This window comes from Molothrus aeneus, chromosome 6 (genome assembly GCF_037042795.1).
Source record: "Molothrus aeneus isolate 106 chromosome 6, BPBGC_Maene_1.0, whole genome shotgun sequence".
Classification (NCBI taxonomy): domain Eukaryota; kingdom Metazoa; phylum Chordata; class Aves; order Passeriformes; family Icteridae; genus Molothrus; species Molothrus aeneus.
The window spans coordinates 38,405,782-38,419,426 of NC_089651.1; the positions used below are offsets into that span (position 1 = coordinate 38,405,782).

Consider the following 13,645-nt stretch of genomic DNA (forward strand, 5'->3'; position numbering starts at 1 on the left):
CCAAGAAGTGTCAGAAGTCACTGGACACTCCAACACACTGTGTGTTTACTGCAAGCTTTATCACTTTAAAAATGAGCATCAGGCTAACTTTCCTCCCCTGTCATTTTCCTGCTTCTTGGCTTTCTGGGCAGAATGCTGTGGTGCTGAGCACTCCCAGCGCTCACTGAGCTGGGGGAGGCACTTTGCAGCCCATGTTGTCTCTTCCAACCTGGGACCAGCCAAGGCATTTACTGCCTGCCCCCTTGGCCCCTTGCAGTTCCTACATCCGTCTCCTGTGCCATGAGGGACATCACATTTTCTTTTTCTGGCTTGCAGCAACAGTCCAAAGGGCTTGGTCTTCCATGTCTCCTTTGAAGGAACAGTACCTTTGCAGTAGCTTCACCAAAGTGCCCTGATAATGTTTAAGAAGAGAACATTGGGGTCCTTCCCTGTTCACTGCAGAAGACACATGTTTGGGATCTCTATAAAAAGTGGGAACCATGTAAAACTATTTGAGGTTTTGGGGTCTGTTCAAAAGGCATTGAAAACTGATGATCTAAAACCAGGGAAATATTTTAATTTACCCACACTAATCAATGCTAAAAATTCTACTTGTGAAAAGAATAAACCTAAATTATTGTTCTTTTACAAGCATGAGAGAGAACATTTTTTTTTATGGTTATAACAGTCCTTGATCAATAAGTCTCAATGGGCTCTGCCTGAAATTCCATAATGTAGAAGATGCTTCAGTTCTTTCAGCACTTCTCTGAACCACTTATCATTTAACAAGTGATCCATCATGCTGTGGAGCAATGACTCTACACAAACACATGCATCTGTTTCCAATGCCTAACTCACAGTCCTTGTCGGTTTTTTAATAGCCAGCATTTAATTCTGAGTTCAATAAACTCCTCAGTCCAGACCATGCTTTTCTGATCCTATTCCTATTGCAAAAGACCTCTAGGTAATCTTTTCTAATAGAATCAATATCTATAGAAGAACAAATAGATGCATGTTCTTTATAAAAAAAGATTCTCTCACATCCCTCTATAATTTGCTAAATTTTTTGTTCATGTTTGCTGAATATCTCATCAAAGTTTTCTTGTGCATGTCTGCTACTACATTATCCAGATATTTAGTGCTTAAAGCCTGTTTACCACAACATTACCTAAAAATCCTCCATATTTTATTTACTGATCTGGGGTGGAGAAAGATTTCTAATTCATATTGACATTGTTTTAGCCATCTTAAAATCTAAAAGAAAGAAATCAGTATTTTCATATCTAGATTGAAGCACATAGTGAGATTTAAGACCCAGTTATGTAGGACAACCACAGTGTGATATGGAGCAGTCCAGACTTGTCAGATTCTTGCCACTGGTTTTGCAAAGACCCTTGTGCATAAATCCCAGAATTTCTTGCTGTTTTTATGCAGCACTGCTGACTAGTTTGTCAACCACAGAGTTCAGAGGGAAAGAAAAACACTGACTCATAGAACCAAGCTTTATACCAGGCTGCAGTGCTTGCCAAGGAGTGGCAGCCTTAGCTGTATTTTCCTTCTCTGCATATCTCAGTAGGATTTTATCATACGTTCTACTTGGTTTTGAATACAGCTCCTAACATTTCCATTCATGGCTGGGGTTTGTGCAGTACCAGAGCAAATAACCTTGGGAACTGATGTATATGGGTGCTATAAAGAAGATAATTACATGGCATAACAACAAAACAAATTAAAATATCTGTGCAACTTTAATTTTAAAACAGCTTTAAAATAAATGTACAGTCTTTGGAAAACTGAAAACGTGTACAGCTTTTTTGCACTTTCAGTAATTCCCATGATTCCAGACACTCCTAACTGTATTTACCACACCCTTATATATGTTGATAAAAGAATGTACAGTCTGAAGTTTTATATAAATATACATTATTTAACAGTTAACATACTTATAATAAAATAAAATAACTACATTATATTTTTAAAATATTTTCATTTGTTAAGTTAAACATTTATTCAGGTGTTACTATGAGTGGTATCTACTGATGCTTAAATTTCATGCAAAACTTTGGACTGGAAAATGGACCTCAATAATATAATTTATTTCACTTTTTGGCTCAAGTTCTTTGAGTTGCTTATATTACTTACAGGATAATAACTAAGTTGAGAGTACAATTCTGTCACTTATTTTAATAGTAAATCATAGGAGCTGTTAAAGAGCTGAATATTACTTTTCAAACAAAAAAAAGCCTAATTATTTTAGGCAAAAGATAGAAGTTTTGCTACTGCAGAGGTTCATATTTTGAGTGTTCTAGTATTGCTATGATGATTATTTAACTGTGAAAAGCATATAAGAATATAATAAAGTAGTAACATAAAGAACAGGTAAAGAGGAGAACTTATTCCAGTTATTCTCCATACTAGCCATAGATTTGTCTCAAATCTATGCCAGTTAGATTTAGTAGCTGAATTTTCTTACAGTTCATATTCACCTTACAGAAATAAACCAAAATTATATATAGTGAAGCAATACTAAAAATTATTTCAAAATTCATCACAATTAATTTCATTTTGTTGGAATTAATGATGCTTGTTAAGTTCATTCACTCCATTGAATTTTGGAGGAATTTGTTGGGCTTTTTAGCCAAAAATAAAAAAAAAAGGAATAGCAATAATGGAAATAATTGTAAAGATACCCTGGAAGGTTTCTCTGCAGAGTTGATTTTTATATCAGTTAGAACATCAACTATCAGCTATGATGGTAAAATAAAAAACTACCAAAGAGAAACTGATGATTTCTACCATTTAGAAATGTGTTTATCAAACATTGCATCCCACAAATGTGTCTATTCCACACCTGATCTCAGCCTTTTTGTAATCCAGATATGTTCTGTCCTCTTGCTATCTGATTTGCACTTTTGTCTCTGAGAAAAATACCTCAGAAATTGCCATGAAAAATAAGTAGGGCAAAAGGAGGAACCACCACCAGCAGATGAGAAAGGAGCAACTGCCCAAGGTCTGAATAAGGGTATATTCATGGCAAAAGTTACAGCTAGATCAACAACAGACTTGGCATTTTACAGCAGAATTTAGATGGAACATGTTGGCTGTTCTGATCAAACTGAACCCAGTAAGACCATCACCACCTGTGCCCTCCTTTTAGATTGGCTAAAAGCAATTCATATAAACCCTCACAAAATACCTGGTCTAAACTCTTTCAGCCTCGATGATGAGAACTTACCATCCATAGCTTACTCTGAACTTACAATTTTTAACAAGTATTTTTCCTAAATGAAGCACATCATTAAATACAAAAACTGTGAAGTCTTAAACATGAAAAAACAGCTTCCCTCAGCCCGTTGTCTGAATGTGACTCTTACTCTTAGACCAGAGAAAGGTACACTAATCAGAAGAACAACTTGATCTTTTCTGTACTTCCTATTTCTTCTATAGATGACCTTCCCCCCTCTCTTGCTTTTATATTCAGGCTAAGCAGCACATCATTCCATCAAAAGCATCAGTGGGGAAAAGAACGCAGTACAGTAAATTCATTTTTATTTATTTATTTTTCTAGACACTAAAGCTGTATTTTTTTAAGATACTAATGAAGAACTCTTCTGATTTTTTTTTCTCCTGTATTGATTCTTCCATTGTGTGCATGGGACAAACATGCAGTAGCTATAACATCAGAAGGAAATTTTTCTTTACATGTAGTTTTAAAAAATATTAACGAAAAAAATAACTTGACCAGAAGCAGGTCACATTGATCCATTTAACTGTTTAATGCAGATCTACTCTTGTAATATTGCAGAAGAATAACAAAAAAAATGTAGTCATAGCACTTATGTATGAATAATTTCATGTTTTCCCAAGGAAGAAATTCAGCAGAAACTAAGTTCAAACAATAAATATTTTAATAATCTAATTCCATTAATGACTGTGTGTGTGGAGGGGGAGTTCTAAACAACAAAAACAAAAGTAGTGAAAACCAAAACCTTTTCATTCCACACGAAAAACCAGTCAGAGAAACCTCATGAATGTGCGAGTTCCATTTTATTCCATGGATGAAAATACTGAGAATACTTGAATTCCTGTTTTACAACAAAGTGGACATATGGATTGAGGCTCTAGGCTGGAGTCCTCCCCACCTATTACACATGCACAGCAAGAGCTGCCTGTCTTCCACCCCAGCCTCCAGGGCCTGGAATGCTCTTGTGTTTCCCAGGTCCCAGATACCACTGGCAGCTGTGGGGTTCTACAAGCTCCCCAAAAGTACCAGCCTTTCCTCATGGTTAAGGACTTGTAAATAATACATATTGTTATTATCCTTTAGAAATGTCTCCAGTGTTCTTCTGTGTGAGAAGCCCATCCACAAGTCCTGCCAGAGCAGGAACAGCTCTGGCTGACCGCTCTGCCAGTGCTGTGGCTCTGTACAAGTTCTGTCAGTGAAGCTTTGCTTTGGCTGCCTAGATACAAGTTCTGAGCATTAGATGACAGCAATGATCATAAAAGGGACAGCTATTTGAAAGATCATGCAGTATTTTGTGTGAAGGATTGTGCAGTACATGTGATCTTAACACAACAAGGTCAGCCAGGATGTGCTGACTGTAAAAGCAATAGGCAAATTTAAGCACTACTTGTGTTTTCTGTCTGCATCTTCCTGCATGTAAGGCACTTAGTTACACTGGTGAAAGAATGGGCAGAAACCAGGAATGGTAAAAAGAGCATTTTGTTTTTTACAGTGATGGTTTATTTCTGAAACCTTTGTAATATCTATTTCCTAAGTGAAAGCAACCCCCCCAAATCTATGGACTTTTTTGAGCCTTATCTAAGCTGGACAAATCATTCAAAATGGCACCACAAGGAATAATTTTGTATTGTCAGAGATGGTGAAGCTATTTGTGTGATTTTAAGTATGAACAGTCACTCATAGCCTAAGACATCAACAGAAGAAATCTGGTTTTCATTAGTTTTGAATAAAGTCTTATATGTTTTCCTTCAAAACAGCTTATAGAGAAACAAGGGACAAACTGATGAGGAATACAAATTAATGACTAGAAGACATTTCACAACAACTCATATGTTATATGATAATTATATTAGGGCAGGCAGTCTCATGTATGTATGCAATCTCAGTTCAGGGAAAACTGAGAATGTGGTTTGGCGGATTTCAGTGTGAAACGTGTCTGCTAAAAAGTGTTGAATTTTTTTATCTCAGTTAAACTTCTAATACAAAAATGTATGTCCTCTCTTGACCTCTTGTTGGAAAGCAATTCTTGTGTCCTGTGACACTACTGTGATCTATGACCCTTTACTGAGCTTCTGCAAATTAGCATTGTTAAAGAACTGAAATGTAGTTATCAACACTTCACCTATCAGTTAAGTAATATCAGGTTAGGTTTTGCTGCCTTTAAATGGTAAGGGTATTCTCCATTACTCCAAAGAGATGCAAAGGCAAATCTCAACACAGCTTTGTAAACTCAAACACGTGTCTGATTACCCATAGAAAGGCTTCAAATGATCCCTCACTGGTCACTACTGGACAATACCTGAAATACAAACAGCAAGCCCTGCTCTAAACCCCTCAATTTCAGAAAATGTAGTAAAGATATTCATGCTACTGGAAAAAGTAATATTCTTTCTCTACAATTTTTGTAGAAAGGGCCAAGCACTTCGACACAGTTTTCTCAACAAAGCTTTGATCTCAGTGTCTGTTATGGAAATCTCACAGCACCTCTCCAGAGAAGGCAGAAGAATTTTTGCGGCTTTCTGGCATGAAGATGGAGGGGGAGGACTTTTAGGTGGGTTGTTCAACACTTTTCGGTGTTCATTAACATTTTAACTCCTTTGATGAGATCAATCACCTCACAGCTGAATGTATTCTTAATTTTTTTCTTTTTTTTGGTATTAAAATGATTTAGCACCAAAAATTTTCAAACCACAACAAAATCTACATTACACTTACTCCCTATGGCCAAAGTAAGAAAGATAACAAAAAATATCTTTTCTCCCACAGGAAAGAAATGGCCAAACACAGAAATCCAAATTCATTTTTAGAGGAAAACAGCCAAAATGAAATTGTGAGTTGCTGAAAGAAGTGTTAGTTTTGTGCTGGAAAATATTTGAAAGGGAAACAATTTCATTAATTTATTGTGGCTGAGATTTTTTAAATACTGGAAAGGATGCAACCAGACTAAATCTGCTGAAAAATACAGCTAAATATCCTGCACTTGAAAGCATTAACACACGTGCCCTTTCTCATTAACAGACAAACCACTTTAAATGACTAATAGCCAATTCACATAATAAGGACATTGCCTACTATGCATGTGCTGCTTCCACAAAAAGATTATTTTTTTCCTAATAAATTGTATGGCTAAGTGACAGAAAACATACAGACTTAAATGAGCAAAACAAGGAAATTCTGAATTAAAGACTGAAACTTAGCTCTTACCACCCAACTGTGCCCCAATATTACAGCTTATGTGGAATTCATTATCGACCAGTGCTGAGTGATCTCAGCAATTCTTAACATACAGTAGGACAAGGCAAGTTAAGGATGAAATTTCCTCTGAAGCACTACGACTTTCACTGCTGTGGTGACTTATAGTAAAACTAGTGAAATATCGGAGCATGTGCATTCTGAAATTCAATTAATCAGAAATAGTACACTTCTATAAAAATCAAAACAAAAATGTATTCACTTAACACTAAGGAAAGTTTTCTGTGCATTCAAGTTGTAGCTTGCCAGTTCTTTTGGAGTCCACAGATACATAAAGACACATTTAAGAAATTTTGGTGTAACACTAAAATTTATCCTAGTAAGCAAGGAGAAACGTTTGACACCTATGAGTATACCCTATTAATTCACCATATGAAGATAAGAAAAAAAGAAGGGAAATGAGTTTTTATATATTCAGTGTAGTGGAAAACCAGCAGTTATTTTCAGACTTCAATAGGTTAATTTTTATTTTTCTAACTCATACTATACTATTAACAGTTAACAACAAAAACTAATGCTAAACAAGACTCAGGAGAATCTAGAATGCAGGTTGCACACCCAGGTCAGAAGAATAAGTTTGATTATTCAAAGCTGTTGTTGAATCACAGTTGTTGCTACAAAACAAAACTGTCAGGATACTTTTTTTTTTTTTTTTTCAGAACCAAATAGCCCCACACATTGAGATTATTTTTCTTATTTTTAAATACACTTTTGAAACTACCAAAGTTCAGCATTGAGTACTTGACATCTCAGTTTTATACAATAGAAAATAATGCTGTAATGGAAATACTAGCAGGGTCTTGACAACAGCCGTGTAAGGCTGCACTTTTATATCACAACAAACTCTTCCAGCTGAAAAAACTCACTTATTGCCCAGGATGGTGTGGAAAAAAGATCGTTGTTGCTTCAGGAAAGACAGTTGCTTGAAAATTGGCATAAAGTGGTGAAAATTATAAAGGAGAATTACTTTTTTTCCCCTGAACTCAACCTAACTACTCCAGAAAGTAATGCACAAACCATTCATTATAATGAGTCATAACAATGATTTGTGATCTTCCAAGTTTTCATTTTACGCCCCTCTGTTTTTCCTTAAAGACAGGAGGATAGACAAAGACTGGAAACTTTGGGTCATATGGATCACGGCACCACTGCTATGTCTGGAATTTTCTTATAAATATCCTATTGCTCTGAGGTTCATAGGCCTGACTGAAACAGCAGGGACGATCTCATTTGTACTTTTATAGTTGTAGAGGGATTTGCAAGAGTTAACACAATTTTCCATAATATTTCTTACCGACTTCAGGAGTAAAGGGAGAGTTCCCTTTTTAATCAGTATCTGAAACATTGTTAAATCTAAAGGGAAACAGGAATTCTTTCAGATTTAACAAGGCTTTTCCAAGTGCTGATAATTTTAAAGGTACAAAACAAGGCAACTTTTGAAAAAGAGAGGATTTCAGTGAAGCGTCTGTGGGCAGCAATCAGTGCAGTAGTCTGGAGGGTACACTTTTCAGCAGATTTTACTGCTTTCTTGCAGCCTTGTGCCTTTTAAAGATTAAAAGATTATTTTTCAAAAAAGAAATGGTATATCATTCCTTTTGAGTTCATGAAAATATTCAGATCAAGAAAGTATTGTCAGGTTCTGTTTCAGTGAGGTCTATGTCAGAAAACAAACTATTTCACTAACCACCAGTGGGAAGCTAGAAAAGCGCCTTCATTTTGTATAGTCACAGAAGTCTTTAAAGGCTTTCTTCTCACATTCTTCTCCAGGCAGACAGGCAGGCAGGCAAACTATGCTAACATGGCTGATCTGACTCAGATATTGAGCTTGAGGACTGAAAAACAGAAAGAAGAAAAGGCAGTTCTGATGTTGTCCATGCAGTATTTCTCAGGGACTACTGATCTGTTTCCTTACCACATTCAGTACCTCTTCCATGTACACATTTAGTCAAGTCTCCATAATGCTACATGGATTCAGAGATAGAACTAACAGAACTATTGAATTGTTGAATGCCCACTGATAAATAAAATAGGATTGTTGAAAACTGACTGCTGGAAAAAAGTGGGTCTGCATGCTTATACAGAACTAATAGATAATTACTTTATATATATTTTTATATATAAAATGAATAGGATGATGATCTTGCTGGCAAATTTCTCTGTCTTGTCTAATGCCAAACTAAGAGTGCAATAAGTAAAAGCGTAAGTGTTCGACATGTAGCCATACCCCCTCCTATCCTCTTTTTCTTAGCCCATATGCTAATGGGAAGGCAACTCTCTGAAAGAACAGCATCATTTATCCTTTTCCTAAGTTACGCTATGATGCTTTCAAAGAACCAGCTGTATAGAGGTTTGCTATGTGATATGATACTAGCAATAGCTTCAGCTGCTTCATTTTGGGTAGAATCTTTGTGCAATATATGTGTCTGTGCACATAAATAGGGATCCAAGTATTTGTAAGAATCAACCTTCCCTGCTATGGAGTCTGAAAGGTGCCCAGTCTGAAGCATGAGAAGGGCCTACTGTACCTAAATTTTGCAGAGTACATTGGAATTATCCTTGTTAAAAATCTAAAGTTTGATCCACTTGTGGCCTGAACCCCTTCCAAGAATAAAGCTGACCTTAAAGGTCTGCAGAAAGGTATCTCCAGTTTTATTACGTGCAGGGGACAGATTTTAGCCTTCTTTTTCAAGACTCTCTTGAAAATGCAGACAGCCATCCTGCCTAACAGCTAAGAGATGTATCACCCGCCAATTTATTAGAGGTCATTTATTAGAGGTCACAAGATGCCAGCTTGCCATTGGAACTAGCAACAGAAACCACAGCCTCAGAACTGACAAACATTGCTGCTTTTGTTGCAGGTTTTCCCCTATGAGCCTGTGGTCTGGGAAAAGGGCAAATAGTGAAAGTCAATCACAGGGGATGAGTGATGGATATATAGGGAGTGAGCAAAATTATGAAAATAGGCAGGATAGAAAAGAGTGTGGTACTGAAGAAACATGATATATTGAGCAGATGGAAAACCTTGAGGCAGATACTGGTCAAAACATGAACAATGTAACACTGCATCTGTTCCTTCCATCTCTAAAGCACATCAAGAAACACTGTAATTCTGCAAATTTCCCTTCTCTCTCTACTACTGCATTCAATGGATAGTATAAATGTGACATAAATGATATCTGAATTAATATATGGTATTCATTTACTGTACCATACTGTATCAAATTATAATTCTTAAATTCATCAGCTCCCATTGACAATAAAGGCCACTTAAAAATATATAAGAGAAAGATATTTTAACTTTAAATGAGGTACTTCTGTAGGACTTTCTACCAAAAGGATATATAGTTTTCAGAGGTTTCCTAGACTTACACATAATATCAAGTGGCATCTCTAACATGTCTAAAGTCCTTTTTTGGCTCAGTGATATTCCTCTGCTCACTGTTCTGTTTACTTTCTGTTAATACTCCAGTAATTGCTGTTTTCCTTCTCACCACTAGAGTATATGTGTGCACAAAAATAGCTTTTCTAAAATACACAGAGAAAATACAGGGTGACTTAAGGAATTAATTTTCTTTTAAGGAATATGTGCAGAGAGAATGGTTCCATGTCTACATCACTGCTATAATTTATGTCAGAAGAATAATGTATTTCCAGATCTGTGTACTATGAAACACTTGACTTGTTTAATTTTTTGTCTCTTGGTTTCTGTCCAAAGGGCTATGATTGTGTGAAGCTTCAATTAATATATGGAAGAAGCTCTTTAACATAGATGATATGGCCAATTGTAAACATTTATTAAATATGAATTCCTGCTGTCAGAAGTGGAAGAATTCTCAAAGTGAGCACCAAACCTCAGCTTTCAGGAGTAAAGAGCAGCAATGAGTAGCTCAGGAGTAGATGAATAGCTTTGAGTAGCCATAGGAGTAGATAAGTGCTATGAGTGAGGAATGATGTTCTTACAATGCTGAAGAGAGTCTGAATCAACCAATAATAAATCACTTTCAATTCTTCTCTCCTCAGAAAGAGCTTAGCATACAATGAAACAGAAATCTCTTTTTGAAAATACCCAGCTGATTTACATGGCATTTACACAGTTGATTCAAGAAGTACTTTCTAAAATGACTAAAAATTCATTTATTTAGCCAAAACAAGCCCTCATTAGATTTCTAATAAGCTTTACAACAGAAGCCAGGGTAAGAAAACTCCCACCACGTTATTTCATAGATAAAACTGGAAACTCTAGGAAATGCAGATATGATAATTTGAATGGTTTTATCCATGTATGCATACATATACCCTTGTCTTCCCTGTAATTGCAAGGAATAGAATTTTCTGTATTATGCAAGAAAAGTTTTCAGGAAGAAAAAAAATAGACATATTGCTAATCCTTCAAATTCCTTATTATGCTTTCATCTTAGTTAACTAAATGTAAGTCAACAGATTGACATGTGCCACAGAGTTTAGATACTAATTTAACACCTCTGCATAAAGTTAGAGAGGAGATTTATAAAATCAGTTTGAATTTATTATTTCTAGAAAGAGTAGACAAAAGTCTTTGAGGATTAATTTCATGCTGTGGGTTAAATTTCACTCTCACGATAGGCCAACTATTGCCTGGGGCACTACAGATAATGAACCTGACAAGGGATTAGCAAGGAAATACTTGTGTTATTATAAATCGTGTACACTTCCCTTTCTAACCAACTTCATCCTTCATGACATTAACAAATTACACTCTTTGTCCATGTTTCAATATAACACAAAGCTATGAATGATCCTGAACCAAAAGTACATTAGATAAGGTCTTCTCAAGGCATAAATAGCTACTAAAGTTTGGTTGAAAGATCCAGACCTCCTGAAGTGAGAACCTAAGACATTTTATGTCAGATATCTCCAAGACCCAGAGAAACATTTGTACATAAAATCTGATTTAAGAGTATCAGCTGATGCAGTCTAAAATAGTTTATAGACAAATGTGAACAATGGAATTAAATGTAACACACAGTCAGAGGAAATTTAGGGAGTGTTAATCTACCAGAAAGTCTAAAACAAGCAAAAATGTTAATGACTTGGCTTCAGTGTAAACACTGGATTTACTAAAGACCTCAAACACAATATATCATGTGTAAATTAGCCTAGAAGTTCCAGTAATGATTTTGTGCCCAAAGCCAGTAAAGAATATCTAGGATGTAAATATAGATTTTTTTTTTATTTGATCCTTTCATCCTTTATTTTCTTGAAAAGCTTCAAACTTTTACATGTAAAAATCAGCTTAATTTCTAGACAATCCATGCTGAGCTGTGCTGCCATGCAATGGTAGTGAAATTGCATAAAGGTTAAAGTGGAAATCTGACATCACAAACTGGACCCTTTATTTATACATTACCATACAAATAGAGAGGCAAGAAGGAACTCCAAGCTCTGAACTTTCTTCTGCTGACCCAAACCAGCTTAGAATGGTGTTCCTTGAATTTTAGAGATGATAGTATTACTGCTAATGCCTTCTGAAGGGAAAAAGAATCCTAGAAATGGTTCTTGTAACATACCCCTCTGCACCTTTCAAAGCAATCAAGTGCAACCAAAAAAAGCAATTTTTTTGTATCCTATTACTCTCCCATCTCCTTTGAAGCCAAAGCCTTTTCAAGACAAACCATCTCCAGGTTACAGCACCACATAATTTCTAATCACCACATGGTAATCATCCATGCTAAAATACTCAGAGATTAATTAGTGCTGGATTGCAAAAGGCATGGACAATTTTTTATTTTATTCTTCTTGTCAAAACAGCCTGGGCACAAGCCCTCACTAATGCTCCCTTAAACTCTCTGAGAGAACATGACCTGAACAGGCTGCTCCTGGACCCCAAAGGGGAGAGCTAATGATGCTGGAAAAGTATCCAGTTTTGTCTCTTTGCTCCTATATCTGCAAGCCAGGGAGCTCTGCTGTCCCTTGCTGTAGTTACAGAATGTCACCATGAGTCACACTGAGCTGTGCCAGATGATTCAGAACTACTGCATGGCTCCTATTGTTCTTGTAAGACCAAAACAGAGAAAGAGGAATTTCACTCTGTGCTCTTGCAATATAACAGTATCAGTACTGCATACAGCAGGCAAGAGCAGTATTTGCTGCACTTCCCTCTTAGCTTTCTAAATGGAGAGGGAAAAATATAGTTGCATTAGGATGCTGATATTATAGGCTAATAACATTTAATATTTGAGACTTTGCCATTCTTACTCTTCAGCATCATATAACTTTGTCTCTTAACTTACCCATACAGCTGAACAGCTCTGCATCCAACCATCTCCATCCTCTGAGACCAGACCTTTGGCCAAAGTTATTATAAAGGAAGGACAAATCCTATTAAAATGACAACTGAGCATGCCCTTATACTAACTGAGTCCTATGAGCCCTCCACACTTTTCCAGAACTGAAGGTGCTGAAGACAAGACTATTCAGATTCAGGTGGGCTTTGTACTGGGAAGACATTCAGGCATTGTCAACATCTTACATTTTCCACTTGGAATGTAATTTGGTGGTGGCTGCTCTCATGAGAGAGCCAACTTAAGGCCACTGCTTGTTGCCAGACTCTGTTTTGCTGATGCAAATATCTACAAGGCTGTGGAATAGAGAAAGAAAACAAACAGTCCCCACCCCTATGCCCAATTTTTTCTATTAACCAAGATTACTTCCTTTTTCAGTAATTCAGCACTGCTCTTGAGTGGATTCACCACAGCTTTGATTTAAAAAATTGCCTTCATCTTCCTGATGCAGTTTGTTCTGTTTTCTACCATAGGACCTCCTAAATACCATGTTCAGCATTATATGCATGAGGCATATCATGACATGGTATCTGTGTCCCTGTCTCAGCAAGAATTAAGCTTACAGCAGAAAGTGGTGCCTTCATCAAAAGGAGTTAAAAGGAAAGAGAGCAAGTAAAGAACTGCGGGCAAGTGAAGCGGAAATTAACTGGAGAGGAAGAATTTGGGACAGGTTATTAGAAAGGATAAAGAAGAGACACAGAAGGAACAGATTTGGTGGAAAAGAGCAGCCACTAGTGTAAGGTGAACTGAAAAAAGGAGATTTTCAGACCTAGAAAGTTAAAAGAACATTAAGAAGAAATCACAGCTTGGAAAGAGACATAAATAAAATGTGGCCACAGAATCTGCAATG

At 36.4% G+C, this 13,645-nt stretch overlaps 1 protein-coding gene across 2 annotated transcripts in view; it reads right to left on the reverse strand.

Moving 5' to 3' along the window:
• The window catches only part of SLC25A21 (solute carrier family 25 member 21), a 232,023-nt gene that overhangs the window by 58,209 nt on the left and 160,169 nt on the right, over positions 1 to 13,645 (reverse strand). The gene's annotated exons all lie outside the window — the stretch shown is intronic.